This window comes from Trichosurus vulpecula, chromosome 8 (assembly GCF_011100635.1).
Source record: "Trichosurus vulpecula isolate mTriVul1 chromosome 8, mTriVul1.pri, whole genome shotgun sequence".
In the NCBI taxonomy this organism is placed as follows: Eukaryota; Metazoa; Chordata; class Mammalia; order Diprotodontia; family Phalangeridae; genus Trichosurus; species Trichosurus vulpecula.
In genome coordinates this window covers 23,095,129-23,114,821 of record NC_050580.1, presented here as the reverse complement: position 1 = coordinate 23,114,821, position 19,693 = coordinate 23,095,129, and positions in this window count along the sequence as shown.

Sequence of the window (19,693 nt, the reverse complement as noted above, 5' to 3'; positions counted from 1 at the left end):
TGAAGAAATTGGGGTAGATACTGTTAACCCTATTTTGCAGGTTTGGAAACTGAGGCCTAGATTGGTTAAGTGACCAACCCAAAGTCACACAGAAACCGAAGAGTCTGGATTTGAACTAAAGTCCTCCAAGTTCAGAATTCAATGATCCTCATGTGGAAGGAAAGAATTTCTTATCTTTAAACTAAGCCCAGCAATGTCTTTATTTAAGTTTTTTGGGGAAAAGCTTGTCAGAAGGTGATGATAACTCTATTTTTTCCATCCCTTGAGGCGCTCTCGGTGTCTTCAGCAAGTGAGACATCCTCTGCAGCCACACATGGTGGAGTACGCCAGGGAGTCCAAATGTGATTCCTTGGATATTTATGACAAAGGGAGCTGAAGGAAAATAGGGTGCTGTGGCTGCCTCTGTGAGCGGGTATTATTTTTAGCGCTGTCAGCATTTTCCTTTGTGCTTACCCAAAATGAGTGGCTTCCGTGTGCAGGATAGAAAATCACTAGGTTCTTTCCTGCCCTCCTTCAGAACAACAGTGCAGTTTAAAAAAAAAAGAAAGATATGTAACTTCAATATTCTATTCCTTCTTCAGTAGTGAGAGGCAGCCCATGTAGTGAAGAGTGATGCAGGACAGCGATCAGACCTGGGGCGAATTCCATCTGTGACAATTATTAAAAACACAGATCTGCCCACATCCTATTCTCCCGATAAAACATCATTAATGATTCCCCATAGCCTGCAGGATAAACTGCCAAGTCCTTCCCCCAGCATTTCTATTTAAAGCCCTCCACAGCCTTGCAGCTCTTATCTACCTTTCCACGCTTATTTCCCATCTTTCTCCTTACCACACTTCCCATTCCAGTCCAATTTTTTTCTCATCTCATCTCCTGCCCCCGGGTCCTTGCCCAGACGGTCTGCCATACTTGGAATGCCCTCACTCTTTACCTCTGGCCCTCAGAATCCCTAGTTTCCTTCAAAGCACACAGTCCAGATGTCACCTGCTACTTGACACCTTTCCTAGAGTTCTAAGATATCATCATTTTCACTCTTGAAATTCTTTTTCTCCTTAATTGAGTACTACTGCCCCCCACCTCCCTACCCCCCAGGGAAATGTAAGCCCTTAGGGGAAAGGCATCTTTTTCTTTTTGTCTTTGAACTCTGAATACCTAACTGAATCCCTATGCCCTGGCAAGGCACTTTAATTCTCATAGCTTCGACTTCCTAATCGGTAATCCAATACATACCTCATAGCCTAATTGCAAAGAAAGCACCTAGAAGAAGATAATGCGCTAGGGAAATGGGAACCCTTTGCCTACCCTTGCCGCGAAGTCTGACCCAACTACGTACATCTACGTACAACTACGTACGTACAGGAGTCATTTATGTACTGTGCTGCTCAGAATTTCTTTTTCTTCCTTCCTTCCTTCCTTCCTTCCTTCCTTCCTTCCTTCCTTCCTTCCTTCCTTCCTTCCTTCCTTTTTCTTTCTTTAAGATAAAATTAGGGCTTATTCTGTTTTTTTTAACCTCACCTTGCTCTGTTTTCCAAACCCTTTTAGGGTTCCTCAAGCCATATCTGCAGACCCCAATTTCCTGTTCCTTCTTCTGTTAGCCCAGTGTGAAAGGCAGGGCAATTGGAGTGTAGGACAGGGGAGGCAGCGCCTGTTGCCACTTGTCATCCTCTTTCTTAACTCTGAAACTACAGGCAGTAGATAAAAAAAACACTAAGAGCCCAGACCCCTGAGTTAGTGTGCTTTAAATTGACCCTTATCCTGTAGCTGTTGGGTTACTTACAAGGATGTAGTCCAAAATAGTACACATTTGTCTATCTCTTGAAGGTTTGCAAAATGCTTTCTTCACATCAAGCTTGTGAAGCAGGTAGATTGAAAAAGAGAGGTGAGTTCTACTGGCTGATCAGTGCTTCTGTGGCAGGTAGTTTTATTTCTATGTTTATATTTTGTGCTCACCTTTGTAGGCCCATACTTGGAGAGAGTCTTCTAGCTCTGGACGGGACTGAGAATTCTGAGATCTTAGGGCCAGATGGGTATGTCTCTGTGTAAGGAACAGCCATATCTTTGATGCTGTCTTCTGAGCCTTTACCTACTCTCTTGGGTGTCATAGGTTATAGGACCACGGTACAGGACAGAGATAGCTAGAGATTGCTCTTACCAGGATGTAATGAGTATCTTCAATGCTGATTCCTAGCGGGATGACCTACTTCCTTCTTAAAAGACTTTTTGTTCTCTTTCTCTGCATTGGAGGTAGGGGTGAGGTAAGAAGTGGAAGCTTTCCCCTTGAAATGGTGCTATTGTATATTAACAGTACAGTTTCCTCCTGGTGCCAACTAGACAACCATTGGAATCATGAAAGAATGGCCAGTGGCAATGAGCCTTAGAAAAACCAATATTACAGAAGGTGTCTTTCCTGATTATCATTATTATTATTATGGACCAGATCCCATCAAAACTGGATTTGCAGGCAAGAGCATTAGAAGCCTGGAGGAGGACAGAGTGAGTCAGGGGTGAGGCAGAAGTGAGTCAAGTCCAGTGACCTTCATTCATTTGCTGAGATCCTTACTGCTTTTGGTTCTTAAGCCCATTTATTTACTCCCATTAGATGCTGCTGGAATATAAACTATCTCCTTGAGAGGAAGGTGGACCAAAGAGCTTCTGATATTCATATAGTCTGTTTGAGGAAGGAATCTCGGTGGAGAAATAGGACTGGGTTTGGAGTCAGTGGACCTGGATTTTAATCCTGCTACTACCCTCGTGAGGTCAAACAAGGCATAGACACCATTGTAGACCTAACATTAGAAGGGGACTCAGAGGCTAGCTAGGCAACCCCCTCATTTGACAGATGAAGAAACTGGGGCCCAGGGAGGAGAAGCAACTTGCTTAGGTCGCAAGCATCAAAGGTTGGTTTGGAATGCAAGTCTTTCGTCCATACTGTACTGCCTCCCTAAGTCACTTGGTGTTCCTGATAAAACTAGTAACTGTGCAGCCAGCCACAGTTTCTTTTCTGGAGGACTCACCTGATTCTTAAGTTAGGGAAGAAAGAAGGGAAATAAGCACTTTTTTATTAAGCACCTACTATGTGCCAGTCTAAGGGCTGTATAAATATCATCTCATCCTACTCACAAGGGCCCTGGGAGGAAGGCAATGTTATTATCCCCATTTTACAGGCAAGGAAACTGAAGCAGCCAGAGATTAAGCGGCTTGCCCAGGGCTGCACAGCTTATGTGTCTGAGGCCGGATTTGAATTCAGGTGCCCCTCCCTCTAGGTCCTGTGCTCCCTCCATCAAACCACCCAGCTATATGTATTTACTTTGTGTCTATTTATTTATGTTGGTCATTTCCTCCTGCAGGCTGTAAACTCCTCACCACCATATTTTGTCTGTATCTCTAACATAGTGACTGCCCGCCGGTATTGTGATTGATTTATTGGCACTAGACTATAAATTCCTCGAGGGTAAGCTCAGAGTCAGGGCAGACTCATCTTCCTGAGTTCAGATCTGGCCTCAGACACTTCCCAGGTGTGTGACCCTGGGCAAGTCACTTACCCCTGTCTGCCTCAGTTTGCTCATCTGTAAAATGAGCTGGAGAAGGAAACAGCAAACCACTCCAATATCTCTGCCAAGAAAACCCCAAATGGGGTCATGGAGAGTCAGAGTCTTATCTGAACTTTGGGTCTCTAACCACTCCTACCATTGACCTCAACACAGAGTAGCCACTGAACGTGGGTTGAATTGGATCGACTTGGATTAATCTTCATAGACAAAACAATCATTTTTAATAATAACTAGGTTAAAGCTATAACAATATCTCAAATTTCTTTAGCACTTTGTTTTCTATTTCTGAGAGATAAATATACAAGCGTTAGTTCTACCATTTTTGCGGATAGGAAGACTGAGGTTCAGAGATGTTCTGGAGGTCACCCAGCTAGTAAGTGTGAAAGCTGCGGTTTGAGCCCAAGCCTTCTTGTCTCAAGACCATCATCCTTTCTGTTGTAGTACACGCTCTCATTACTTTGAGTGACTATTGAATTCAGAGTTCTGGGATTTTGAAGTTGTCAGTGTTTTTGGTTCGTGATCCTGAGATAAAGTGTTTTGAAGACAGGCGCACTTATGTAACTTTTCCAGGTAAATTTTTAACAACTGGCTCTCCAGAAAGGAAGAGGGGAGGGGGGAAAGCATGCAGGACATATTTTTAAGTGTGTTCATTGGTAATGTTTTTTCCCATTCTTTTTTTAGGTCTAGACAACAAAATAGGAAACAGAGCCCTGATTTGTAGTATTTGCTGATTTTTGAGGTATAAATGCTCCCACTGGAAATTTAACAATTGGCTCTTGAGAGTAGTACAAGCTGGCTTCAGCATACCACTCCTTGTCCTTTACCCCTTCTTTCAGAAGGAAGGAAGGTTTAGTGGGAAGGGCATGAGTTTTGGCATCGGATGACTCATGGGAATCATGGAGAAGCTACTTACTACCTGGGAGACCTTGGGCCAGTCAATCCCTGGGGCCTCAGTTTCCTGTAAGTAGAGAGGGTTGGACCAGATAGAAGACCACTATAGTCTCTTCTAGTCTGAAACCCTGGGATTTGCCAAGACCATTACCACTTCTTAGACCTTTGCAGTTTTTATCATATCCTGCATCTATTTCTACAGACTTGAAACTTAATGCGTTATTGCAGCTACTTTTAGGTGCCATCTTGTCGCTTAAGCTGGTGCCCTTTGTGCCGGGGGCGAACTTGATCCTGGGCTGTATATTAAGAAGGATTTTTGATTATGCTGGTGGCTCATCCGGGAGAAGGATTTAAATGTTTGATTTGACTCCAAGCTTCCGCTTGTCACTTTCAAACATGAGCCATTTTTATAGTGATGATTGGCCACGGGGAGGGTTTCAGAATCAGAGACAGTGACTCCTTGGCTGGGGAACAAGTGGAAAATGATTGAATTTTCATAAAATTGTTGTGCATACGTTGCTTAACTTTCTATTCTACACACATATGTTATGCTAACAATTTAAAAAACCCCAGAAAACAGAACAAAGTCCAGAAGCATAAATAGATAAGCAAGACAGCTTTGAAATTAGCATGTTGAATTTATTATATGATATTTTAAAATTGCAAGCTGTAAGTCATAGGAATAGTTTCACATGTGATCCTCTTTTTCTGTTTTGTGTATGGAAATGCTTGTGTTTATTGATTTGTCAAGCTCAGAAAAACCAAACAAGTTTTCAAAAAACCTTCTGAAATAAAATGATTTTATTTCAGCAAATATCCAACTGATTATTTTTATTTATTTTAAAAATCTATTCTAAAATTTAGAGGTCATCAAAAAAGTACATTCAACTGCAAAATTTAAAAGTAACAGGGCACTGAGCTCCAAAATCTATCATTTAGCTCTTTTACCTTTGTGGATTTGAGGTTTGTCATTTCTGTTTTTATTTTCTGTTTTATTTTTTGAACCCAGTCTGTGCTTTCATCTGTGTAGGGAGCTCTTGGTGAGGAAACTCTCTCCACCAATGGAGGTTGACACCTGCTTTGGAACTTAGAGTTTTGGAGACTTGCCTGGAGCGATTGCCAATGTCCCACAGCCAGAATCAGGGAGACTTGGGACTTGAATCCTGGTCTGGCCTGGCTTTGAGCTCCCAGTGTGTGCTTTCTCTGTCTCTGTCAGTGTCTCTCTCCCTCCCTCCCTCCCTTTCTCCCTCTAGTTCTTTTCCCTTCCCCTCCCCTTTCCTTCTTTCTTTCTCTTCTCCTCCCCCTCTACCTCCTCTTTCCCTCTCTCCCCCCCCTTCTCCCTCCCTCGATTTCTGTCTCTCCGTCTCTTTCTTTCTCTCTGTGTCTCTCTGTCTCTCTTTCTCTGTCTCTCTTTCTGTCTCTGTCTCTCTGTCTGTCTCTCTCTCTGTCTCCGTCTCTTTCTCTGTCTCTCTCTCTGTATCTCTCTGTCTCTGTCTCTTTCTATGTCTCTCTCTCTCTCTCTCTCTTGCTTTCTCTGTCTCTGATGACACTGGCTTGGTTTCCACTCCTGTTATTATTTGTACTATTATTTTGATGTGATTCAGCTTTCAGGGCCCTGCCTCACTTCCTGTAACATTGCCCATTTTAATTTTATTATTCGTCATTTCTGAGAAACCATTAGGATCTGTTACGTTTGTATGCTATGATTTTAAGTCCGTTTATTAAGGCCACAGGGAAGCTCTGTTTTGTGGAAGGAGGCAGGATCTTTATTGATATGATGTGCAATTTAATGTGGCTTTCTTCAGTCTTCAGTTCTCTGAAGTGTGACAACAACATTAGTCACCAAGCATTTATTAAGCTCCTACTGTATGCCACACACTGTGCTAAATGCTGGGGATACAAAGTTATAGGCACAGTCTCTGCCCTCCAGGAGCTCATGTTCTCATGTGGGGAAGACAAGAGGCAAAAAACTATGTACATGTAAGATCGTTGTTATTGTTCACTCGTGTCTGACTCTTCATGACCCCACTTGGGGTTTTCTTGCCAAAGATACTGTACTGGTTTGCCATTTCCTTCCCCAGCTCATTTCACAGATGAAGAAACTAAGGCAAACAGGGTGAAGTGACTTTCCCAGGGTCACATAGCTGGATAGTGTCTGAGGCTGAATTTGAATTCAGGTCTTCCTGACTCCAAGCAGGGTGCTCTGTCCACTGCTCCCCACCCCCAGTTGCCTGCCCCACGTAAGATCTCTACAATGTAAAGAGAGGAAATCTCAGAGGGAAATTATAAAGCAGTGGGAGTGAACCTGGAAAGGCCTTTGGTGGAAGGTAGGATTTGAGCTGAGTCTTGAGAAATCCAAGGAAGTCAGAGGGTGAATGTGGTGATGCAAGAGGACATTCCATTCATGGGGAACAGCCAGGGAGAGGGTACAGATCAGGGAGATGGGAGGAACAGTAAGAAAGCCAGAGCCTGCACTCTGGCTGTGAAGGGGAGACTGGAACTGAAGGAAGGGACCAAATTCTGAAGGGACCAAGTTCTGAAGGGCTTTAAAAGCCAAACAAAGGATTTTGTTGTTTGATCCTGGAGGTATTAGGGACTTTAATGAGTTGGGGTGGGGTGGGGGTGACCCGTGCTTTAGGAAAATCCCTTTGGCTACTGAGTGGACGTTGGACTGGAGGGGGGAGACTTGAGGCAGAGAGTCCCACTATTGCAAAAATCTGGGTGTAAGAAGATGAGGTAACTAGGTGGTACAGTAGAGAGAATAAGGGGGACCTGAGTTCAAATTCAGTCTCAGACACTATCTGTGTGACCCTGGGCAAGTCACTTCACCCTGTTGCCTCAGTTTACTCATCTGTAAAATGAACTGGAGAAGGAAATGACAAACCACTTCAGTATCGCTGCCAAGAAAAACCCAAATGGGGTCACCCAGAGTCAGACATGACTAATCAAACAACAAGGAGGAGATGAGGGCCTGCCTGCATCACGATATTTTTCCACTGGCGTTTTTCTGGACTTTGCTGAGACAGACATTTAGGCTAATGTTCATCCTGGCTTTGGCTCAGCCAGAGGAGCAACTTTTATTCTAATTATTGGGATTGCTTTAATTTAGCAAAGTACCTTCCCCTCTTTGTGAACATGATTTATTCTTTCATAAATCACATTAAGTTTTTTTTTTCTGGCCAACCAGATGATCTCCTTGGTACTTTAACTCACTGGAGACCTATTACTTAAGTAACAATGGCTGAAGGAACATGCTTTATCATTAGAGATGAGTCAGGCCCATCTGAGAGCTGAGAAGAACGTCTGTACCAAAGAAAACCAGCATTTGGTGTAGTTCATTCCATCTCGACTGAAAATAGGGGTGACCATTCTGGGTACTTTTGGGAGCTATTTATTTGAAGCAGCATTAAAAAATGAGAAAAACACAAGTCTTGGTTAGGAACTCATTCTGAATTCCATGGGTGCTTTTATAACAATAGAGCACTTTAAGGTTTGCAGGGCATTTTACAAATATTCTCTCATTTGATCTGTGCCCCAGCCTGGGGAGGCCAGGACTGTTATATAGAGAGTTTTATAGAGATGTGACAGATTTAGGGTACAGGGTGACATGTAACATATGAAACAAATATACGTGTGGGTATACAGGCATTGAAGGAGGTAGTTTTTGCTTGGGTATATATTTGTTACAAAAAATGTGTTTTTTTTCCCAATGCCATAGGAAACTGGAGGGGAGAGGGGAGCAAACAGAGATTTCTGTTCATTTAAAAATCAGAGGGGTGGGGAGGGGGGAGCGGGAATGCTCAGATAGGAAACATTACAAGCACTTTCAGATGAGGTGACTCTAGTATGTTTGACAACTTTTGTTACAAGAGACCCCTCAGGAAATGGAAGTAATTTGTAAATGAGTATAATATAAAAACAAAACACATCAATGAAGTTTTATTTTTAAGCAGTAAAAAAGTAGATGAGGAAACTGAGGCTGAGAGGATAAGTGACTTGCCTACAGTCACACAGCTGGTATGTATCTGAGGCAGGATTTAAACTCAGGTCTTCCTAACTCCAAGTCCAGAGCTCTATTCACTGAACCACCCAGTGGTGTTATTTCAAATAGGAAGAGAGAGAGACAGAGAGACAGAGAGACAGAGAGAGACAGCCAGACAGCCAGACAGACAAGGACAAAGACACAGAGAGACAGAGACACAGACAGAGACAGGAAAGACAGAAAGAGTCGGAGACAGAGAGATAGAAACAGAGAGAGGAGAGACAAAGAAAGAAGGGGGTGAGAGGGGGAGGGGAAAAGAGAGATCTTAAATGTGTTTTAGGAACTGACTTTTGGTAACTATTTTGTTTTAATCTTTAGAATATGGAATTTTATTGGAGTAATTTTTTTTGGAAGTGCACAGGCTACAGATGGCGTATCTTCCTTCACAGAGTAATTAATTAGCTCATTGCTGTTCTGAGCTGCTAGTTCACTTTCTCAGGCTTGCTTTTTCCATTTGAGCTCCTTTAGGATTGAGTAACTCTTAGGTAGCACATTAAAAAACAAAGAAAAGAGACAGCTTGAAACCCAAGGGAATAGGAAAATTACAGTGTTCATGTCTGCCATAATGCCTTCTTCTGATGTCTCATTATGGTTGCTTGATGACCACTGGGTTCATGGGGTCCCAGGATCCTATATCTTCAGCTGGAAGGGACCTCAGGGGGTCATGGAGCCTCATTATCTTACAGATGAAAAAGTGAGTCCTAGGAAGTGGGAAATAACTTGCCCAGGGTCACGCAGGTAAGAAAGATTCGAAACAGTTCTCCAAGGCATGCATGCCTGGAGAGCACAATATCCAACTGGTCCAGTTCAGTTGGACCTTACAGGTCCTCTCCTGTTGCAGGACCAGCCTAATTCTTATATGAAGAGGGTAATGTCATTCATGCCTCAGAAAAGTCTCCTGGCCAGTATCCCCAAGTGACAGCCCAAAAAATAAGAGTAACTTCTAATATTCAATTTTCATTTAGTCCTACCAATGCTACATAGCTCTTATGGTCACTTATAAACAGAAAATATTTTGTTTTGCTTCCTTACCATTCACATCATAGTCTATTCCTGTGTCCCACCAATTGGGCTGGTCTTAGGTAGAAGTCAAATTCTGTCAAGTAAACATCTAAGAAGTCCTACAGAATTGTCTAACTCCATCACTGCCATCAGAGAGTCCTAAAGCTAAGTCTCCAGCGATGTGTGCAAAGTAATTTTCAAGAAGAGATGTGATTTGGTTTGGCTTTAAGGTTGTATGAAGGGGGAGGAATGGATTCAGATCATTATGGACTTGTCATGCGTCGGATCCTAGTCCTCTGCCTGCCTCTTGGTGAATGCGCAGGAAAGCACTTTCCATCCAGTGGAACTGCGCCTCAGCACAATCCAGCAGTTCATGAGTAGCAACAGTAAGAAATGCAGTTGTTTTCCTGGAAACTTATTTAGCAGGAAGTCATTATATCAAGTGGTACAACTGGAAAATGGTATGATTCTGGACTCACCACAGCTGTGCCTCTAATGAGGCTAATGAGTACAATCTCCAGTAGAACCGATAACCCACCAAGACCTGAAAACACAATGTTTACCCTTGAGGAATCTTGACTTGTTGCAAATTGAATGTTTTGACCTGATATATTAGGGGCATTTTATTTTTCTTGAGTGACTTAAAAACAACAACAGCACAGACAGAAAAAAAAAAAACTAACAGAGATTTTTTTATTAGTTTAGGATATTCAAGGAAAAATTGCATTCCCATTGTCAATCAATTAACCAACATGTTTATTAAGCACCTATTAGGTGCTAGGGCATTATGCTAGGCACTGGGTTTATAAACAAAAAGAACATAGTCTTTTCTCTGAAGGACTTTATCTTCTGTTAGAGAAGACAACATGTATATTTACACGATGTCCCAAAAATCTTGGTGCTGTTTTAATGCTATTTAAAGCTTAAACCTGGACTTGGACTTTTGGGATACTCTGTATATCTATTTCAAATCTTCTATCTCCTGTCTCACAATTGGCTGGACTCACTCTTGGAGTGTCTGGTTACATCTCACTTGAGAATACTAGAGAGTATCCTGGAAGGCTTGGAAGTGTCTTTCTCTAATGCTATTAGCTCAAGCCCTCCTTTCCCTGTGCTTCTCTCAGTTTCATTAGCATCAACTAACTTTGAGAAAGGGATGTTTACTTTGTAGGTATATTAAGAGGAGAAATACAAACAGTTCCCCCAACAGCTGAAGGAAGTGCTCTCAATCACTTTAGTCACTCGGGAGAGTGGGCTCAAACTTAATGCCATTTCTGCACACTGTTGCTTCCACCAAGTTCATGTCTAAATGCAACATTGCCTATGGATGAGTCCTCCTTTCAGCTGCTGCCAGCCTGGGTCCTTCAGTGGTGTCTCCCTGCCTTGATCTTTCAAAGTTCTTCAAGGCAGAGCCATCTCCAATCTCTTTCCCTGAGATGCAGGGGAAAAAAAAAAACATGGAGAGAGAAAAACAGAGGCCAGTATTCCCAGGGCACATGTTAGCTTCAACTGGGGAGGGTCAAAGACCTGCCTCTCTCTCCCTCTCCCTCTCCCTCTCCCTCCCTCGCCCTCCCCCTCGCCCTCTCTTTCTCTCTCTCTCTCTCTCTCCCTCTCTCTCTCTCTCTCTCTCTCTATCTATCTATCTCTCCCTCCCTTCCTCGCCCTTTCCCTCTCTCTCTCTCTCTCTCTCTCTCTCTCTCTCTCTCTCTCTCTCTCTCTCTCCCTCCCTCCCTCCCTCCCTTCCTCCTTCCTCCCTCCCTCCCTCCCTCTCTCTCTCATTGTTTTTTCTGTTCTTACAAGAATACAGTCAAGCAGGAAGAAGTCAGACAGAAAGAGACAGCCCTGGACCGTCCTCAGCCTATGACCTTTGAATGTACCCCAGTTTTGGTTCATCAGCCAACCACAAAAAGGCTCCTCTTCGCCACACGGTTAGCATGCTAGAAGCAGGTATAGACTATCTGAACATGCTCCCAAGTCTACGTGGGTATTGCCGCAGTTTGGCACCCATGCTTAGAAAGACTGGGCTCATTGGCCAGACCCTCATCATATAGAGGTAGATAGGAAATGTTTTGGAGACCAGGAACTGCTCTGAGACTTCATATGATCATAGGGTCACAAATTTCTAGGTGCCACAGTGAATGGAGTGGTGGGCCTGGAGTCAGGAAGACTCATCTTTCTGAGTTCAAATCCAGCCTCAGACATTTACTGGGTGTGGACCCTGGGCAAGTCACTTCACCCTGTTTGCCTCAGTTTCCTCATCTGTTAAATGAGCTGGAGAAGGAAATGATGACCCACTCCACTATCTTTGCCAAGAAGACCCCAAATTGAGTCAAGAAGAGTCATTTTATAGACGATGAAACTGAGGCAGACAGATTAAGAACTTGCCCAGCGTCACACACCTAGGAAGTGTCTGGGATAGTATTGGGACTCAAGTCTTCCAGACTCCAGGCCTGGCACTCTATCTACTGTGTCACCTAGCAACATTTTACTGCAGTCTTTTATGGTCTGTTTTCTTAGCGCTTAACACAATGTTTGTTAGTAAATGCTTATTAATTGGTTACTTCTTGGTTGAAGGGTAACATTCGATCAACCCTATTTCAAACAATTAACGAGCATTTATTAAGCACCTACTATGTGTCAGGTACTCTGCCGGGCTCGGGGATATAAATGCAAAGAATAAAACCATCCCTGTTCTTAAGGATCTTACAAAGTGACAATAAATTCCAAATTAGGGAAATCAGAATTGTGATATTTTTGAGTCAGATATGTGATTTCAGCAGTGGAGAGAATCCCTTGCCTGAGATGTCTTGCCTGTCAATTTCCTGAACTTTCTTGCCCAACAGCCGATAATTCTTTTCCTTGTGGATAATCTCATGCAATGTCCCTATTTACCCTGACCTCTCCTAATTCTGCCAGCCTGTAATTCCCTTCTGTGGGACCTTTTGGCCTTGGGAAGTGCTTAGTGAAAGACGGATTTACATTTCAATGAATTTGAGTGAACACTCTGAGCTTGCTCCCCTGGGAGCTAAGCTGGGGAGGATTCACTAGGATGGAGTAGAGCCCAAATATGGCCCAAAGGGATGCAAAGAGCCCCAGCAGTGTGGCTCCAGGTCACAAGGTTTGGCTTTCCTTTTTTCTTCTGTTACTACATGGTCACCAGAAGTCATAGATTGGGAGGGATCCCCCCTAGATTTAAAGAACTCTCCTTCTCTCAGTGAAAATGAGCAGCCTAACTGTGGTGCCAAAGGCATACCAGTTGGGACTATGGGGAAGCATGGATGGGTTACCATCTGTACCATTTGAGAGAGTATAGACATTGATGAGAGAACAGATCCACTGAAGTGTAGAAGACAAAATGTATCGAAGAGTTGTGAACAAAGTACTATGTGAGAAGACAGAGAATCAGGGGAAGATTGACAGGAACTGATATACAATGAAATAAGCAAAACTAGGAAACAGTGTATACCCCAGGAACAGCAACAAAAAGGAAACAATGTATACCCCAGCTACACCAATGGGAATGGAAAGAACAAACCCTCAAAATGGAATGCTGTGTAATTATAATGACCAATCTTGAAGAAGAAAAGACAGAAGACATGTCCTCCTTCTTTTTAGAGGTGAGGGACTATGGGTATAGAACACTGTTCCTTTTGAGAGAGTACCCACACTGATGTTACATTTAGTTGACATTACAGTGTGTAATTCTTAAGGATAGGAATTGATCCATTCTTTATGATTGAATTCCCAGGGCCAGCACAGTGCCTGGCACACAGCAGGCACTAAATAAATTCTTACTGATGGATTTTGAGTTAGTCTTTTCCAAATGACTTTTTTTTTTTAAAATTCTTTGTTCTATGAGATGGCTTTTCAGGAAAACAGAGAAGAATATAGCTGCGAAATGAAGGCGAATAAAAACGAAGAACAATACAATTTAAAAAATAAGTTTATAGTGATGACATATGATTGTGCTATGGAAATGATAAGGGGGGTAATTTCAGGGAAAATAAAACCCTGGCAAGACCTATATAACCAGACACAAAGTGGACTGAGAAGAACTGGGAGATCATGTTGTAATGACGATCTACTATGAAAGACTTGACTACTCTGATCAGTACAGTGATCCAAGAAAATTCCAAAAGACTCACAATGAAAAAATGATATCTATCTCCAGAGAGAGAACTAATGAACTCTGAACACAAAGTCAAGTATAATTTCCTTCCTTCCTTTTTTCCTTCCTTCCTTCCTTCCTTCCTTCCTTCCTTCCTTCCTTCCTTCCTTCCTTCCTTCCTTCCTTCCTTCCTTCCTTCCTTCTTCCTTCCTTCCTTTCTTCCTTCCTTTTTTTCTTTCTTTTTTGCAATATGGCTAACATGGAAATATGTTTTGCTTAATTTCACATGTGAGATTGATATCATATTGCTTGCCTTCTCAGTATATTGTTGGGAGGGAAGGAGAGAATTTGGAACTCAATTTTTTTAATGTAAAAATAATTTTTAAAAAGAAAAAATAATTTTAGAAAATAGCAACACTTAAAATACCATGTGAGACCTGGAGGGGGTTGGTTAGTGTAAATCATTATATATTCAAAAATAATTTAATAAGATTTAATAATTTCTGTGATGGCAAAGACAAAGCATTCAGTATTGCTTAATAAATATTCATTAAATGAAAGAATAAATGTTCTTACTTGTAAGGAAAAAAATAAAAAAGATATTATTGTAAAATTAGATCATATATATACATATATGTGTGTGTATATATATATATATATATATATATATGTAATATGCCATTTGAAGATAAACAGCTAGCTCAGTCCTAGTGCCAAAATAACTCCTCTTAAGCCTGCCCAAACAGCTAATGCCAGGGTGGCACCACAGAGGAGGAAGGAAAGACTGTAATCCAGACAGTAATTATGATTCAAAGATGGAAAAACCCTCGTGGGAGGGAAAACAAAAACCTAAGTGGAACGTTAGAAAATAGGCTAATAGCAAGAAAAGATAGCAATGTGGGCAAGTGGGGATTTTCTGCATGGGAGCCACTCCTGAACAAGGTGGATTCATATGAAAGAGATAGCTTGATTTGTATATGGAGGGGAAGTTGGCACCTGAGACCATCAGCTCTAAGGAGACAAGAGCTACATCTGCTCTGAAGCCTAGGTTAGAGTTCAGGGAAGAGAGGGTGAGGCAGGTGACTTTGCACAGCCTTCCCTCTCTTAAATGCAGTCCACTTGCAAGTCATGGCATCACCTCCCTGATGTCCTGGTCCTCTTTGAGAACGAAGGACAAAGAACAATAGGATAGAATCCTATGTCTGAGTTCTTGATTAAATATCACCTGATCACAGAGTTTAAAAAGAAAGAAACAACAAATGATGAGAAGAGATGGCAACAGGGGAGAGAAGAATTGGGGAGGCACACACTGGCATCCCTTAAAGTGGCTGGTCAAAGGTCTTTCTTGACCATGATCCTTGAACCCTGGATACAGAACTGAAGGTGAAGACAATGGGATTTTGCCAAGGCTGGCTCAAGAGAGAAGAAATAACACATTTAAACATATGTAGGAAGGACCAGGTCTAGAATTTAATTGGTTCAAAGAACTCCCAATGATGAAACTCCTTCTATAGATGGGGGCCTGTTTTGCAATTTATAATCTTAGAGTAGCAGTTTTAAAACTTTTTGGTTTCAGACCCCTTAATATTCTTGAAAATTTTTGAGGACCACAAAGAGAGCTTTTGTTTTTGTGAGTTCTATCCATAGATAAAGTAATAGACAATTTAAAATCTCAATATTTTTATGAAAATAGTTTGCACATCACAGACCCCTTGAAAGTGCCTCAGGTACCTGAGGGGTGCTTAGACTACACTTTGAGAACAGCAATCATAGAGACTGCCAGGATCACCGAGAGGTTAACTGACTTGCCTAGGGTCCTAAAGCCATATGTATTAGAGGTGAATTTTGAACCCAGGTCTTCCTGGCCTTGAGTCAACTCTCTATCCATTAAGCCATACTTACTGTCTCTTGTAGACATATAGGCACATATATGTATGTGTGGGAGCATGTGTATATATAGTGAGTGTGGAAGGAACTGTAAGTCACAGCTGAATATACAATGTCTCACACAGTAAGCAAAATTAATACTTGTGCAATGCATCAGTAACTTTATTTTTGAAAAACTGATGATGTGTGTATACATACTTGTTTATGCAGACTCACAGCCTGATGTAGTAACAGCAGACAGTGGTGCATAGCAGCAAGAGAACTTGGCTTGGAGACAGGAGAGATGCATGTTCAAATGCTGCCCTGACATTAACTGGGCATTGGCTCACAGACAAGCTGCTTACTCTCTCTCACCCTCAGATTCTTCTGTAAAACAGGGGGTGATGATGCCCATGATACCTGCCTTCCAGGGCTCTCGTCAGGGTCCAGTGAGATGATGTCTGTAAAGTACTTTATACACTAAAAATGCTAGACAATTGTCATCTCCTGTATTAGTACATATATACACATGCACACAGAGACATTGTTTTCTATTCTGCAAATGTTATTAAGCGCCCAGGGATACCAATGAAAGACAGATCAGTTATGGTGGAAGAAAGAAATGCTTTGTAACTTGAAATACACCAAGAAACCTGGGAAGACTTAGATGAACTGATGCAAGTCAAATGAGCAGAACCAGGAAAACAATACAAACAGTGACTATGCCAATGCAAAGAGAAAGGGCATTGATAACAAATAATTGAAGCTTTCTTTGAAGAAGGGGTAGGGTTAGGGTTAGGGTTAGGTTGCAGAGGGGCAGGACTCTAAATGTGGAACACTACATACTGTCAAACTTTAAGGTTCAAAAAATGCTTTACAAATAATATCTCATTATTTTCTTCACAACAACCTTGGGCTATAGATACTAGTGTTATTTGCATTTTACAGATGAGGAAACTGAGGTAAACAAATGCTTAAGTGACTTGTCCAGGGTCACATAGCTAGTAAGTACCTGAAACTGGATTTGTACTTGGGCCTTCCTGACTCCAGGTCCAGTACTCTATTCACTGCACTATTTAGTGATAATAAAAATTAACTTTTTAAAACTTCCTCCCAAAAGTAACAGCTTGTCAGAGCAGGTGGAATATCTAGATGCTTATGTGTTACATATCTGTTTACATGTCCTTAAAAAGTCCAAGAACTTCTTCATTTTGGGAGCTGACCAGTTTATTGATGATGTTAGCACATGATGGGCAAGCCATGACAAAATTCTCCATCAGACTGTTACAAATACAGCTACACTATGGGGTTCTCCATTCGACCAAAAGCTCCTGAGATCATGAAGTAGCCAATAGAACATTCCTGTGGGCTCCAGTTCATCCAATGAAACAGAAAACTTTCTTGACTATAGGAGAAGGGTCTTTCAAATAATCTGGTAAGCAGGGGCAGCTAGGTGATACAGCGAATAGAACATTGGCCCTGGAGTCAGGAGGACCTTTATTCAAATCTGGCCTCAGACACTTACTAGCTGTGTGACCCTGGGCAAGTCACTTAATCCTGATTGGCCCCCCCCCAAATCATTTGATAAGCAAGGAGACTCTGGGGGACAATGCTGGACCAAAATAAACCTGTAGAACTCTCAGAAATCATAAATTTAAATGTTATTTTTTACAATAGCTCTAAAGATACACACATGAATGTTTCCCAAAAGATTAAGGAAGGTATATTCTCAACCCTCCATCATTCATACATGAAAGCAAACTCTTCTCCAAATAAACACATCATTAGGTTGTACTGAAGAGTGTAAAGAAAGCTCTAATTAACTAATTGGCCAATCACTGTTCCACACTTTGGACATTAGCCAACATTCACTCTGAAATGTTTAAAATGACTGTGAAGTAAATAAGCTGATTTGAGAAACCATACGTGAAAATCCTTTGAATAACTTTGCGCTTATATCTCACATACTTAGATATATAGAATCGGCATTTTATGAAAGCTGTTTCTAAAAGTTTTCTGGCCTGTTTTTTTTTCACACATTTAGTATTTTTGGCTCCTGAGTAGGAGGAAGTCTGGGCCAGAGGAAATGCTCAAGGGGAAATGGCATAAAGCTGGCATTAAACATGTTGGTGGTTTGGGGATTCCCCTCAGCCTTTCACACCCTTGCCCCCTCCTCCCATTTCTAAGAGCACATAGATGTATGTTGGCTTTCCCCATGGCCCAGGCCATTCTCCGAAACATCCTTAAGATAATCTAATCTTCATAGACCTATACTCCTCAGTGACCTACTTCCAAGACAAGTCAACATTTATTAGATATTTATTTTGTGCCAGGCACCACTATGTGCTAGTGATACCAAGAAAAGAAAAAAAAACCCAAACCCATTGTCCCAACTATCAAGGACCTAACAGTCCAAATTCCCCAAAGCAGGGAGAATCCTTAGCCTGGGAGCCCATACACAGAACCATCACCTAGAAACCTGGAATCCTAGGATGTCAGAGCTAGAAGAAACCTCTGTAACATATCCAGCAAGGGTTCATCCAGTCTGGCCCCAACGGTCCTACTCCACATGGAAAAGGGGGATAATTTCAGCTGCTGGACTAGCTTTAAAGACAAAAACCAGTCCTAGGCTTAGAACTGAAAGGGACCTCAGAGGTCATCTAGGCCATTTTACAGATGAGGAAACTGAGGCCCAGAAACATTTAGAGACATGTACAAGGTCACCCAGGTAGTAGTAACTCCAATGCCAGTGCTTTTTCCACAGTAGTATAGCAGGTTCTTCCGAATTAACTTTATCCCAGAAAGATGACCAAATATACACACATACATATGTATGTTCATACATGTGCATGTGCTTACATATATGTGCATACAAATGTATGTGTCTATGAGTATACATAAATATGTTTGTTTATGTATACATAAACACATATATTAGAATAATTATAATAATATCTTAGAATACACATTTCTATATATTAGAATATGCCTTTATCTTCAATTTAAGAGAACTATGGTAACATAGTTCCTTTTCCCATGATGAATGAACTCTTTCACATTAATGAATTACCAAAATAATTAAAGCTTTTAAAATAAGCATACACTTTTCATCCACCTAAGCTATACAGAGCTCTGGGAAATACATGAAGTTTGGATAAAGCTGGGCCCAGTACTGACCTTGAGGCACTCAACCCTGTGGCTTGATGCACACCTTTCTAACATGAATCCTGTGCTTTCCTGCATTCTGAGCACAGTGAACAACACTTTAACTTCACCTACAGACTCAGTTTCATCATATGGGCAACAGTTGTGAGAGAGTCTATGTACAGAGACCAATGGGTTATTTCTGACTATATTAAATGACTCTGATCCACTAGGAGGCATTTGAGGTATTTTATCTCAGCCTTATAGCTTTTCTCTCTTCTCCCTTGCTGTCAACATTTTTGTATTATTTCTTGATGTCTTAGATGTGCCTGCCTCTGGCCAGTCAGTCAGTAAACATTTATTAGGCACCTACTGTGTGCCAGGCACTATGCCAAGCCTGAGGGGCACAAAAAGAAACAAAAGCCAGTCTCTACTCACAAAAAAAACTCACAATCTATTGGGGGAGACAACAAGCAAACAAATCTATACAAAGCAAGCTATGTACAGGACAAATAGAGGGAAGGCACCAGAATTAACAGGGGTTGGGAAAGGTTTCTTGTAGAAGTAGGATTTCACTTGGCACTTAAAAGAAGAGAAAAATGGGTGGAAGCCAAAATGAGGAGGGGGAGTATTCTGGGTATGGCAGCAGCTGAAGAGAATGCCTGGAGTTGGGAGATGAAGGGGTCTTGTTCATGGATCATCCAGAAGGCCAGTGTCCCTGGATCAGAGAGTACATGTTGGGGAGTAAGGTGTAAGAAGACTAGAAAGGAAGGAGGCAGCTAGGTTATGAAGGGCTTTGAATACCAAACGGAGCATTTTGTGTTTAATCCTGGTGGCACGGTAGATACCAGTACCAGGCCTGCGGTCAGGAAGACTCATCTTCCTGAGTTGAAATCTGACCTCACAGACTTACTAGCTGTGTGACCCTGGGCAAGTCATTTACTCCTGTTTGCCTCAGTTTCCTCATCTGTAAAATAAGCTGGAGAGAGAAATGACAAACCACTCCAGTCTCTTTGCCAAGAAAACCCCAAATAAGGTCACAAAGAGTTGGGCATAACTGAAAAACAATTGAACATATAACCCCAC